Source organism: Carcharhinus amblyrhynchos, chromosome 29, assembly GCF_965287045.1.
Source record: "Carcharhinus amblyrhynchos chromosome 29, sCarAmb.v2.hapA, whole genome shotgun sequence".
Lineage (NCBI taxonomy): Eukaryota > Metazoa > Chordata > Chondrichthyes > Carcharhiniformes > Carcharhinidae > Carcharhinus > Carcharhinus amblyrhynchos.
In genome coordinates, this window is record NC_137352.1 from 33,031,965 (window position 1) to 33,046,702 (window position 14,738).

A 14,738-nucleotide genomic window follows, 5' to 3' on the forward strand; every position below is an offset into this window, starting at 1 on the left:
TTCCTACCAAAGTGCACGACCTCACACTTCCCCACATTAAATGCCATTAGTCAGGTTTTCTCCCAGTCATACATATCAGTTGAAAGATCTCCCAAAACTGTCATTTTGCTCCTAATTTAAACCCCCTTCGAGCATTCCAGTTTAATGTGACAAAGGCAGAAATAGACTCTTAAATACAGGGAAGATGGTTAAATGAATTATGTACCAACTCAAAGTTATAACAATTGCAACACTTTAAGTAGAATTTTCCAGTCGAGCTCGCACCAAGACCAGAGAATCCAGAGTGAGGTCAGTGGACCTGTCCATGGTCCTGTCCCACCCGCTGTGATTCCCTGGCAGATGGGACTGGAAAATTCCACCCTTTAACTCTTTTACTGAATTTTAATTCCTGGTTAAGTTTTAATATTAGTTCTAATCCTTTAACAGAAAATAGGTACTACCCAGATTAGAAAATGGTCAGGTCTGTTCCCGATATAGAACCTATCCTGTGGTCTTCTCTGATCTCCTTCAGGGTGCATTTCTGTGATGGTGGATCTCTAGATTTACCACTCGAGACAAAAGACTACACGTCTTTTATTGACAAATTGTTTCAACTTTTCCAGAAGATTCTCTGGCACCTAGCCAACGTGTAACAGGAAACCCCATTGCTCAAACAACCAATGAAATTACTAGTAAATGACTCCATTATGCTTGCTTCACTTAGTATGTAGAAAAGAATCATAAAACTCAGTCCCACAGTTCTCAGACCAGGGCATGACTCACAGCAACTTTACAGCTTGCGTCTGTTTTTAATTATAAGGTGACCGAAAAGCCCAGCATGCTTAACCCTCAGTCAGGATCGCCTCTTAAAGCTACTATTGCCATTATTGTTGTTAAACTCATTTTTGTAGTCGCTCTTTCTCCGTCCCCATAACTAATCTGCAGTGTTGGCCTGGACCATCGATGGGTCTCTCTTCCCGTTCTGAGGATGTGCTTTGCCTGACCGGGATTGGGAACACTCAGGATGGGAGGGAGAGACAGAGCCACATCCACTGGCCTGTGTCCTACCTTGAGAGTACAAAGCATTGGAGAATTCCTGACCATGAATGACAAGTAAGAACCCATCATTTGGGACTTGGCCATCCCTGGATAAAAGATGAGTGGGTAGCAGTGATGTTTGCGGGAGGGGCTGGTAGGGAATCTCCAGGCTATAGACCAAAACCACCAAGCCTGCTTCCCACCTGTTCTACTGGAATATGGAAGACCTGGAACTCTCTTTACCTTCATTCAATTCAGAAGGGGGAGAGTTGATTGGATTTTGTAGAAGACCAATTCAACACCATTCATGACCCTAGTTCAAATCCTGTCACAGCAGATGGTCAAATTTGAATTCAATAAAATAAAATCTGGAATTAAGAATCTACTGATGACCAGGAAACCATTGTCAATTGTCAGAAAAACCCATCTCGTTCATGACTGTCCTTTAGGGGAAAAAAGTCTGCCGCCGTTACCTGCTCTGGCCCACATGTGACTCCAGAGTCACAGCAACGTGGTTGACTCTCATCTGCACTCAGGCAATAGGGATAGGCAATAAATGCTGGCCAGCCAGCGATGCCATGTCCCATGAATGGATAAAAGAAAAATGATTTCAGGGCATTGGTCTACAGCCAAAGAAATGCTTTGAAAGTAAGGTCAGTGGCAGAACAACATCCTGCAACCCCCCACCCCACCCAGTTTGAACAGCAGTGTAGAGTCAAAGCAAGGATGTTCCTCCTCAGCACCCCTCCATCATCACCTCGACTGCTGTCTTTCCAAGATCAGCTCTCAATCCTGGGATTATGGGGGGTGAGAGATCAATCTTAACTGAGTCAACACATGTCAAAATGTCTCATAACAATGGCACTGAATTATCGAAACATCAGAAAAAAGCCTGTTGCCAATGTGAATTGTATCTTCTATTGATTTGTGAGGACACTGGGATGATTTTTGTACAAACTGACAACTATTTATTTGGGTAACTTCCAAGATTATTAGCCGTTCGCCATGAATGGCCTGGAGGCTGCAGACGTTCATTTATGTGATGTCTCGTGGACGCCAGGGGGATCTCCCTTCACTCCGGGGCACTCAATCAGGGTGCAAGGTTTGGCGTGGAGCCCACCTGCTGAATCACTAAACCCAGCTGCCTCGTGCTAAAGTGTGAAAGTTGTGTAAATAATTCTACTTGGCACTTTCCCAAGTAACCATGTCCTTCCAGAATGTTCATAGACAAGATCAAACAAAAGATACAACTACCATCCCTCCCTCCAGACAGCGACTAAGGGCTGTCGCTTTGAAAAACAGTCAAATGGTGACATTTTCAAATCAAGTTTTTTAATTAGTGTCACAAGTAGGCTCACTGTAATGAGATTACTGTGAAAATCCCTGAGTTGCCACAATCAGGTACACCGAGGGAGAATTTAGCATGGCCAATGCTCCTAACCAGCACGTCTTTGGAGTGTGGGAGGAAACTGGAGCATCCGGAGGAAACCCACGCAGACACAGCGAGAACATACAAACTCCACACAGACAGCGACCCAAGCCAGGAATTGAACCCGGGTCCCTGGCGCTGTGAGGCAGCAGTGCTAACCACTGTGCCACTGTGCTGCCCGGCATTAAACTCTGCTTCACAACACTGCATCACCTAGGATACAATCCAGGCCCTTCAATTCTGTGAAAAATTAGGTACATTGCCAATGGTATGAGAGTGCAGAGGGACAGTGGCTATACCCATTATATGTGGCATGGTATTGCAGAGACAAGCTGATAACCACATAATGCATGTTTCACAAATGTTGAATCTGGTATTTTCTAGAAGGTCAGGAGGCACTTTTTAGTGTGTTTTGCTCTGTATATTAAACCTTTGAACAAAATTATAATTTATTCTGGAAGAATTTCACATTTTAATTATTAAAATAAAGTAATTCTTGCAAGTTACAATTGACTGGTGGTCTTCTGTCTGAGGGTCAGACGCAGTCTGGCATCATTTCACCAAGAACTCACTGGTCCAAAGCTTTATCTCAAACTGCAGAGATGGGGGGTCTATTGACGCGTGATGTTGGTGGCATTGTGGGAAGGTCACTGATCTAGTAATCCAGCGGCCCAGGTCGGGATCCTGGGACATGCATGGCATTTAAATTCAATTAATAAAATATAAAAAGCTAGGGTGGAATTTTCTCATTTGCTGAAGAGTGGAGCAGGGATGGGGAAAACCGGGTAGAAACCTTTTGTAAAGAGCAACCCAATTTAATAAATAAAATTAGAACCCCCCCCCCCCCTCACCACGCAGCCCTTCCACCCCCACAGAATACCCACCCCCATGGAACAGCCCCTGGCACTGCCCGGACACAGCAGTCTTCATTCCCACTCCGGTGAGTTTGCCACACACAGCTGTGTGCCCCTGGCAGGTCCTGCTCACCAAGGGCATGCCAAGGTGGGGGTGGGGATGGGGGGGGCGCTGTCATGACTCAGGTGGGTGCGTCCTCACACCGCCGTGAATGGGCAATCCAATGGGAGCATGGGAAATGCAAAAATCGGGATTCCCATTAAGTGGGGGAGGAGACAATTGATCCACAAAATCCCACCACTGAAAATGCCACCTTGGACACGCAGCAGGATTTTCCAGCCCCTCACATTCCCCCCCCCACCGCCACACCACCATAATCTCCCTCATATCCCACCCTCTCCATCCCTGCCTGCCCTCAGCACTCTCTAGTCTCAGTAATAATGACCATGGAACTATCACTGATTGCTGGAAAAACCCATCTGATTATTTAGAGAGTAATGAAATGATTAGAGATAGTCAGCATGGTTTTGTGGAGGGTAGGTCGTGCCTTACTAACCTTATTGAGCTTTTTGAGAAAGTGACCAAAGAGGTGGATGGGGGTAAGGCAGTTGACGTGGTGTATATGGACTTTAGTAAGGCATTTGATAAGGTTCACCATGGAAGGCTTCTGCAGAAATTGCAGATGTATGGGATTGAGGGTGATTTAGTTAATTGGATCAGGAATTGGCTAGCAACTGTACAAAAACTGTACAAAACTCTGGTGCGGCCACACTTGGAGTATTGTGTGCAGTTCTGGTCCCCACATTATAGGAAGGATGTGGAGGCATTGGAGAGGGTGCAGAGGAGGTTTACCAGGATGTTGCCTGGTATGGAGGGAAGGTCCTATGAGGAGAGACTGAGGGATTTGAGGTTGTTTTCGTTAGAAAGAAGGCGGCTAAGAGGGGACTTTATTGAAACATATAAGATGATTAGAGGTTTAGATAGGGTGGACAGTGATAGCCTTTTTCCTCAGATGGAGAAATCTAGCACGAGAGGGCATAGCTTTAAATTAAGGGGGGGTAGTTATAGGACGGATGTCAGAGGTAGGTTCTTTACCCAGAGGGTGGTGGGGGAATGGAATGCCCTGCCTGCTGCAGTTGTAAATGCGCCTAGTTTGGGGGCGTTTAAGAGATCCGTGGATAGGTTTATGGATGGAAAGGGATTGGTTTAGGTTAGAGGGTCATTGTTTTTTAATTGGTCGGCGCAACATCGTGGGCCGAAGGGCCTGTTCTGCGCTGTAATGTTCTATGTTCTATGATTCACTAATTTTTTCCAGGAAAGGAAACCTGGTCCTTTCCTGGTTCCTAAATTCAAAAGAGTTCCTGACTCTTCAAGTCGGAACAGCAATTTTAACATCAATTTTAAGACAAATGATTGTTGTTCCGAGTCACTCAGCATCCTCTGTAAAACTTCAGTCTCCGCAGCCTCAGCCGGCTGACCCCAAACTCCCGGAATCGGCAACACCTCATCCTCAGCCACACCATTTCCCAGAAAGACAACCAGGCTGTGGGAATGTCGCCCTTTAAAGGGAGCCAGTCTCTGAGGGTCACGTAGTTCTCTCAGACCCTCAATTGTACATGTAAGTATTGTTATTAGAATCACAGAATCCCTATACAGCAGGAGGGGGTCATTCAGCCCATCGAGTCTACACTTGGCAACAATCCCACCCAGGCCCTATCCCGGAACCCTGTGTATTTACCCCACTAATCCCCCTAACACCAAGGGGCAATTTAGCACGGCCAATCAACCTAACCTGCATGTCTTTGGGCTGTGGGAGGAAACCAGAGCACCCGGAGGAAACCCACGCAGACACGAGGAGAATGTGCAAACTCCGCTCAGACAGTGACCCGAGGCCGGAATTGAACCCGGGTCCCTGGCGCTGTGAGGCAGCAGTCCTAACCACTGTGCCAGCCCTAAATAATAATAAATAATCAAAGATTTCTTGAAACCATAAATATCCATTTTCAGATTTACCACATCCTTTCCGTGGTTAATTTAGGAAACACCTCCCCCCCACCCCCCCACATCTCCCCTCTGCACCCCTCACCCCCACCACCCCGCAGTAGGGTCTGTGTTACAGGGCGTGACTCTCCCATGTTGAGTCTAAGTCCCATGGTGGGAGTAGGAACATGGAGCCTTTCCCACTGTGGCAGCCAGCAGGAAAAGAGGCCAAATTATCTGGCCCCCACTTTATTGATTACGTACCGGGGTATTTTACACCATATTGGGTGATGATGTAGGCTCAGATGGCACTCAGTCTGCCTCCTGAAGGGCACCATATTGTAAAGGCGCCGACATCAATTGGCCAATGATTGAAGAAAGCAGGTGGACCTCCTGAGAATGAAGATCGATCTCTGGCTGCACTCTGAGGCCGGAAGGTCGATCTCCACACAGATGCTGCCATACCTGGGCCAAAAAGTGACTGATGGAGTTCAACCCTGATAAATGCAAGGTGATTCATTTTGGTAGGACAAACTTGAATGCAGATTACAGGGTCAACAGCAGGGTTCTGAGGAATGTGAAGGAACAGAGAGATCTTGGGGTTCATATCCACAGATCTCTGAAGGTTGCCACTCAAGTGGATAGAGCAGTGAAGAAGGCTTATAGTGTGTTAGTGTTTATTAACAGGGGGTTTGAGTTTAAGAGCCGTGGGGTTATGCTGCAACTATACCGGATGTTGGTGAGACCACATTTGGAATAATGTGTTCAGTTCTGGTCACCTCACTATAAGAAGGATGTGGAAGCATTGGAGAGAGTGCAGAGGAGATTTACCAGGATGCTGCCTGGTTTGGAGGGTAGGTCTTATGAGGAAAGGTTGAGGGAGCTGGGGCTTTTCTCTTTAGAGCGGAGGAGGATGAGAGGCGACTTACAGGTTTATAAGACGATGAGGGGGATAGATAGAGTGGACATGCAGAGACTATTTCCTCGGTGGATGTAGCTGTTACTAAAGGGCATAACTATAAGGTGCATGGTGGGAGATATAGGAGGGATGTCCGAGGGAGATTCTTTACTCAGAGAGTGGTTGGGGTGTGGAATGCACTGCCTGCTGTGATAGTGGAATTGGACACTTTCGGAGCTTTCAAGCAGTTATTGGATAGGCACATGGAGCACACCAGAATGATCGGGAGTGGGATAGCTTGATCTTGGGTTTGGACATAACTCGGCACAACATCGAGGGCCGAAGGGCCTGTACTGTGCTGGACTGTTCTATGTTCAATGTTCTACCTGCTGAGTTTATCTAACATTTTCTGCTTTAATATTATAAACAGATTTGAGTTGTTGATTGTTTGTTGAAACAAATCATTTAATTGTTTTTGTGGAAGTGGCTTTGATAATGAATTCGCTTATTATTTTAATCGCTTTTCACCTCTGTATGTTTAAAAAAAAATTTTTTTAAATCTCAGGGTTGAATTCCACCCCACCTCCTGTACATTGGGCAGAGAGGTGAGGGGAGTTTAAAAAATATCAGCGCCAGCTTCTGTGTCAGTTTTGAGAGGCCAATTCTGGTGCCACCAATATTTACCAGGGCAGAGGGTGGCACCTGGAAAGAGTGCAGGAGCTTCAGGATCTGTCTGGTGTAGATCTGAAGGCAGACAGGGCAACCATGGCTTCCCCAGGGCATCACCTTGACCCCATGAGGGTCAGGGTGCCAAAGGTCAACACCTTACTCAATAAGAAGATGCCCTTGTGAAAGAAGCCTGAAGAGTGGGCACACATTACTCAGGCATTGAACAGTGTCAACACTCCCAATATTGGGGCAGGAGGCAGAAGAGCAGTCAGGAAACCTGCCCATCTCAGTTGAATAGATAGATACCCAGATAGATCCCAGCTGGCATTGGGAGCATATCTGTTGAATTGTGGGCCCTGTGGTACTGAGGAACAAAGCTCAGCAGGAAGGGTTGACCTCTGGGCATCAAGGGCATGGGAAAGATTACAGGGCAACAGGTCATTGGACACCAAACCTCACCACAGAATCAACCATCGAATATGGAGCCACACCCCAAAGATGTGCTATTAGGCTGATTGGAAGTAATAAATTGTCCCTAAATTAGTTTCCCTCAATGTGGATGGCCATAAAACAATAGATAAGGGTCATGGGTGGAGGGGGGGACTGGTAGTGTTAAAATGGCGGCGCGGGCTCGCTGGGCCGAAGGGCCTGTTTCCCGGGCTGTTTTTGTTCTTTGTTCTTTGTACATGGAAGTGACTGAGACCCAGTGATGCAGGAGACCTCACTGCTCATCAAATCAAGGTTTTGATCAAGCAATCAAGGTTATTGCGATCTTGAGCTTCTACACTTTGAACATCTTAGCTCCAGACCCAAGTAGCTGCTCAGGAGTGGCTGCTCACTACTATCTCACAGCTCAATGTGCTCTACCTGCCAGAACGGGACATCAGGTTCCCTTCACAACAGCCTCGCAGTGACAGAGAGCAGAGGATTTCATCTTCCTCACTGGATTTCACCATGTCCAGAGCATCATTGATTGGACTCATTTGTTGCCATGGAGGCGACAGGCAGTGCAATCTATCAATATGAAGGTTTCCTTCAAGGTTCAACTGGTTGGGAACCACAATGAGAGCTCCCTTCTTGTGTATACTTGCTTTCCTTGCTGTTATCAAGCATTCTCCAGCAGTCCAGGTTATATTCACCTCAATCACTAAAGTCCATGTTACGAAGGGACAAGGGATGTCTCTTGATGATGTGGCTACTGACCCCACTACAGGAGCCCCATGCTGAGGTGATACAACCAATGTCACCTGTTCAATGGGAAACCATTGAGTGTGTCATCAGGCTCGTGAAGATGTGGTTCCAGTGACTGACCAGTCAGGTTGTCTCCCTTCAGGCCAGAGTGGCAGTCGTTGAGGTACACTCACTGCAGTTGCTGCGCTCTCCATAACATGGCCCTCCAGAGACTCACACACCTTGAGAATGATGAGGACCTGGAACAGTGGTGGGCAAGATACGGTCTGGACGCTACCTTGGCTCTGAGTGTGGACCACAAGACATTTTGTTGACCATTGCCCACATGCAGGGATGCCGCATTCTGCTGATTTCCATCTGTGTAGTTTTTTTCCCACTGGTCTGACTGAGTGATTCCCACATAAAGCAAGGGTAAGTGACGTGAGGTGTGTACTGATTACACACAACATTGACTGTGAGAGCTGTGTGCTCCCTCTCTGTCCAAAGTCAATAGTTATTTTATTTTTAAGTTGATGACAGTTATATTAATATATAAATGATTAAGCGCTTTAAGCTTTGACAAAGGGTCATCTGGATCGAAACGTCAGCTCTTTTCTCTCCTTACAGATGCTGCCAGACCTGCTGAGATTTTCCAGCATTTTCTCTTTTCGTTTCCGATTTCAGCATCCGCACTAATTTGCTTTTATTAAGCATTTTCCATAACTTGTTATGAAATATCCAGCATGTATTAAATGTATTTAATTTTATTCATGGGGGTTACGATTAGTGAACGAGTCTGATTTCAGTCATGCAGCCCACTGAGATGAAGGTGACACATACGGCCCACTCACTAGCCGAGGTTGCTCACCACATCGAGTGGGCCATCGGACCTTCGAAGGTGTGGTTCCAGTGACTGGCCAGTCAGTGACTGAGACAGCTCAGCAAGGGAGGGACAGGAGCAGGAGCTACCTTAGGGCAGCACGGTAGCACAGTGGGTTAGCACTGCTGCTTCACAGCTCCAGGGTCCTGGGTTCGATTCCCGGCTCGGGTCACTGTCTGTGTGGAGTTTGCACATTCTCCTCGTGCCTGCGTGGGTTTCCTCCGGGTGCTCCGGTTTCCTCCCACAGTCCAAAGATGTGCGGGTTAGGTTGATTGGCCATGCTAAAATTGCCCCTTAGTGTCCTGGGATGTGTAGGTTAGAGGGATTAGCGGGTAAATGCGTAGGGGTGTGGGGATAGGGCCTGGGTGGGATTGTGGTTGGTGCAGACGCAATGGGCCAAAGGGCCTGTTTCAGCACTGTAGGGTTCTATGTTCAGAAGGTGGAGGGAGATGGTGCTGAAGAGAGAGGGGTACCTGTTTCATGGCAAGTCTTCTTCTTGTACTTCCCTCGTCTCCCTCATGGCCACCAGCATTAGATCTAGGTTGGGCTCAGTGAAATGAGGTCCAGGTTAACCTTGGGTGGCACAGTGGCACAGAGGATAGCACTGTTCCCTCATAGTGCCAGGAATCCGGGTTCGATTTCCAGCTTGGGTCACCGTGTGTGTTTGCATGTTCTCCCCGTGTCTGCGTGGGTTTTCTCCAGGTGTTCCAGTTTCCTCCCACAGTCTGAAAGACGTGCCAATTAGGTGCATTGGCCCTGCTAAATTCTCCCTCAGTGTACCCGAACAGGAGTGTGGCGACTAAGGGATTTTCACAGTAACTTCATTGCAGTGTGAATGTAAGCCAATTTGTGACACTAATAAATAAACTTAAACCTTCCTCATTTTCTTCCTCCTCTGACACACATCACTTCCCAACTATTTCCTTCCTCAACACCCTCCTTTTTCCTTATCTTCCCATCACGCCACACTCCCCCCAGCCCAAACCTCCGCCATGTCCGTGCTGCACTTGTCCAGTGCAAGGGGTTAGCTTCCAAACCGATCACTGGGGAAATCTATATCCTATTGCAATATGTTGCTCCTTGCTCATAAAATTCTTTAATTTTCTTCTTCATTCTCTTACTAAAGATAGGCTAATTATTCCCTCTATGATTCACTGCAGGTCCCAGAAAGAATTAATATATTTTGCATTAACGTTGAGAAATTGCTTTCATTTCTTGGTAGGTCAAACGCAGAAATAAAACAGGAGACCGATTGTGTGCCTTCTTCCTGTGCATTGCCGGGAAAGGTAGCAACAAAATCCAGGGTGTAATTAACATTGTATAATTCCTCACCGATGGATTCATAAGAAATAGGAGCAGGAGTAGGCCATCCAGCCCTTCGCGCCTGCCCCGCCATTCAATAAGATCATGGCTGATCTGTCGTGGCTCAGTTCCACTTTCCCGCCCTCTCCCCATAACCCTTAATCCCCTCTCTTATCAAAAACCCATCAACCCGCTTCTTAAAAATATTTAGCGAGGCAGCCTCCACCACTTCAACGGGCAGAGAATTCCAGAGATTCACCACCCTTTGAGTGAAGAAGTTCCTCCTCAACTCCGTTCTAAACCGCCTCCCCTTTATCTTGAGGCTGTGCCCCCTAGTCCTACTGTCTTTTTTGAGCGGGAAGAGTCTCTCCACCTCTATCCTATCCATCCCATTCATCATCTTATACGTCTCAATGAGATCTCCCCTCATTCTTCTAAACTCTAACGAGTACAAGCCTAGTTTATTCAGCCTCTCCTCATAGCTCAATCCCCTCAACTCCGGTATCAGCCTAGTAAACCTCCTCTGCACTCCCTCCAGGGCCAAAATATCCTTGCGTACATGCGGCGCCCAAAACTGCACACAGTACTCCAGCTGCGGCCTCACCAATGCCCTATACAGCCGCAGCAAGACCTCCCTACTTTTATATTCAATCCCCCTCGCTATGAAGGCCAGCATCCCATTCGCCTTCCTGACCACCTGCTGCACCTGCAGGCTGGGTTTTTGCGACTCATGCACAAGGACCCCGAGGTCCCTCTGCACCATCGCCTGCTGATTCACTCCTCACTGAGTGAGGATGTCGCTGTGTGTGATTAAATCAGTAACCTCTGCCGCAGGATAAGATTTAAATGAAAGTGCAGATAGTTTGCAACCACTGCAAATGAATGGTTTCTTCCTGCATGTAAAAGAATCGACGTATTGAGGGGATACATGGCCCAGTTCCCCACTCACGGCAATCGCGATGGCCCGCTGAATAGGGGCTAAAATAGATTGCCACTGGGTATCAAGGCTTCTCTGGCTCATCTGGCACCACTTCCACCCCACCTCCACCCCCCCCCCGCTCCGCCCAACCCGTCACCCCCCCCCCCCCCCCCCCCTTCCTCCCCTCCCACTACTGCTCCCCACTGGCACTGATCAGCTTCCCGAATAGCTGGGAGCCTAAAGACAATCCTGCCATTCACCCACCTCCCCAGCAGGAACTGTACCAGCCTGGCATGACTAGCGGGACCTGATACATTGGACAGAGAGTTGCTGAATAGAGAACTTCGCTTTCAATAAACCTCCTGTGTGTTACTTTGAATCTAAGTGTGCAAGCTGCATCCTTCTCTTTTTGTTTAAAACCTACAACCCCTAACTTAATTAGGACATTACCCCTTTAATCTTCCCAAGTTCATCCTGAAAACCATCCTGCTCTTTTCTGGATTACTTCCCGGGGGCCGCCTTCCTTAAGTTTGAAAATTTCCAACCAGTTGAATTTGATTCCTTGGTGCCAGTTAGACTTGCTTCTCGCCCAGATACCGTGGTCAATGGACGCTGAGGCAGATTGCTGCCAGTAACTCACAGCGTTTTTGGTTGTACCCACAATCCTAATAACCTCCCCCGGGTAGGTTGCCAGTTTTGTTGATGTGTTGTTTAATTTCAGGGTCTGGACCCCTTCTCGCAGGTATCTGAGGGTCTGCTCCCCAATACAGTAGCAGAGGCTCCCGTGTGACTTCCATTCTCAATGATCTATCCCTGACTCATAGCCCCACCGTGGTGGGGGCTCCCTTCCCTGTTTTTATTGAATGACAGACATTCCACTCACCCACAGGAAAATCCTCCACATTATGTTCTGACATTGAGCTGTCCACTCTAGTGCTGTTCGGCAGCCTCTGATTACTATTGCATCTCTGCCCAAATGGCCCTTCCTGAGGCACACAAAGCATTCGACCTCCTTGAATCTGTAAATCACTGGGGACTGATTTCCCCCACTCCTCTGCACTGATCCCAGGCTGTTGATTCATTCTCCTGAATCTTCTAACTTTACTAGCTTCTGTACTTGTTTCTTGGTTTAAACTGGCCCCTTAGTTTTTACGGTGCTGCCTCTGTAAGTGGTGGACTGCACCATTCTGCACACTCTGAGGTTCCTGGGAGCTCTTCTCCTCACTCTCCATCACTAACGCTATTTACAATTAATCTCGGTTTCTTTCCAGCAACTTACTCAGTATAGCCTCACCACTTACTCCCCAGACCAGTCGATCTCTCAGCATGTCATTTAGTCACAATGCTCTGCAATATGCCTTCACCTTGCTATGTAGAGTGTAATGTTCTGTCCTAGGGCTCTCCCTGTGGATTTGAATTTAAATCATGAAGTGCTTTGGGTGATAGTATCCTTTACCAAATCTATGATTTCTGTAAGCGAGACTGCAGACAGAAATACAGATGGCTTTGGGGACCTGAGACTCTCGCTCATTTTGGTTTTTGGTTCCAAATGTGCTTAATAATATTCTTCTTTCCCTTCTTCCAATTCCATTTGCTTTAAAGAAATATTCTAACTGCCCAACATTCTGTACCCACTCTTCAGCAGAAGAGGTGAAGGGAGCACTCTCCAAATACAGACATCTCTGCAGCTCTGTTCTACTTTGCTAACTTGACTTTGACTGGACGAGGTTCTGTGCTGATGATTTTGTATCATAGAATCCTACAGTGCAGAAAGAGGCCTTTCGGCCCATCGAGTCTGCACTGACCACAATCTCACCCAGGCCCTACCCCCATATCCCTACATATTTTACCCACTAATCCCTCTAACCTAAGCATCCTAGTACACTAAGGGGCAATTTTAGCGTGGCCAATCAACCTAACCCACACATCTTTGTACTGTGGGAGGAAACCAGAGCACCCAGAGGAAACCCACACAGACAAAGAACAAAGAATAACACAGCACAGGAAACAGGCCCTTTGGCCCTACAAGTCCACGCCACCACTTTATCATTCAGTGAGTGCCTCATTCCAATCCCTCTTCTACCTATGACCTTTGTCTACGCCTATTGGACTCCACAATACAGGTGTGCAAATTTAGAGAATTATAACCAGATTGAGGGATGCCTAATTTAAGGACAATTTATGACACCAATCAGCCTAAGAGCACATTTTTGGGGTGTGGGAGGAAACCGGAGCACCCGGAGAAAACCCACGCAGACATGAGGAGAATGTGCAAAGTCCACACAGACAGTGACCCGAGCCGGGAATCGAACCCAGGTCCCTGGAGCTGTGAAGCAGCAGTGCTAACCACGGTGCCACCGTGCCGCACCTGCCTCATCGCCGAATGTAATAACTTGGCTCCAGCAGTTAAGAATAATTAATCAACAACTATTTACAGGGCGATGCAGATTCAATGCTTCCAGACAAGACTCAAACTGCTGGGACAAGCCCAGACACACTGGAGTGAAGCCCCAACTCGGTTCCCGATTGGTCTGCTGGGTCATGTCACCCTATTAGGAGCCCATCTCATTAAAAAGTCCAGCTCCTACACTGACAGAAGCAAGATCCCTTAAACCCTTAAGATAATCAGTTCGTTCTTAATGCACAGAATTTGATATAAAATTCAACAACCATCCATTCCATTTTAGAACTTTTAAATAATAGAATAATTCCCTTCCTGGGGAGATCGCAAAATTCTGGAACGTGCAGCAAAAATATCAAAGCATTGAAATTTCCGAGCCTCCAGTTTATTCCACCTGGAAAATAAATCTCAAGCTTTCAGCATTTCTCACAAGGAGCGTGAAAGAATATAAATCCAGGCTTCAGTTACAAGCCTGTACAATTGCCGGCTCGCTGGCTGCAGTTTGACATTCTGATTCCATTCACGCAGTTTGTCTTTCTAAAGCTCTTTCAGCAGTTGTAGATATTCCTGTTTGGGCAGCTGAGTGTCAGATACTAACTCAAACAGACTCGCTACGTCTCAAAAACCTGATTCAGGTTCTTGTGATTTTGCACGTTTTAGTTAATGTCGCTACCTGTATGACCAAGGTCACTGTGTCCTTATATCGCAAGATGCAGCTCTGTGTCAAATTCTGTCTGATCTTTACTTCTGTGAAGCACCTTGGGGATTTTGAATATAGAATCACAGAATCCTTACAGTACAGAAAGAGGCCATTCAGCCCATCGAGTCTGTACCAACCACAATCCCACCCAGGCTCTCTCCCTATAACACCACCTGCTAATCCCCCTGACGCTAGGGTCAACTTAGCATGGCCAACCAACCTAACCCGCACATTTTTGGATTATGGGAGGAAGCCAGAGTAAACAGTCACCTCAGGTTGGAATTGAACCCGGGCCTTTGGAACTGTGAGGCAGCAGTGCTAACCACTGTGCCACCACGCCACACCATGTATTTACCCTGTTAATCCCCCTGACATGAAGGGGCAATTTAATATGGCCAATCCACCTAACCTGCACATCTTTGGAGAGTGGGAGGAAACTGGAGCACCCGGAGGAAACCCATGGAGACACGGGGAGAATGTGCAAACCCCGCAGACAGTCACCCGAGGCTGGAATTGAA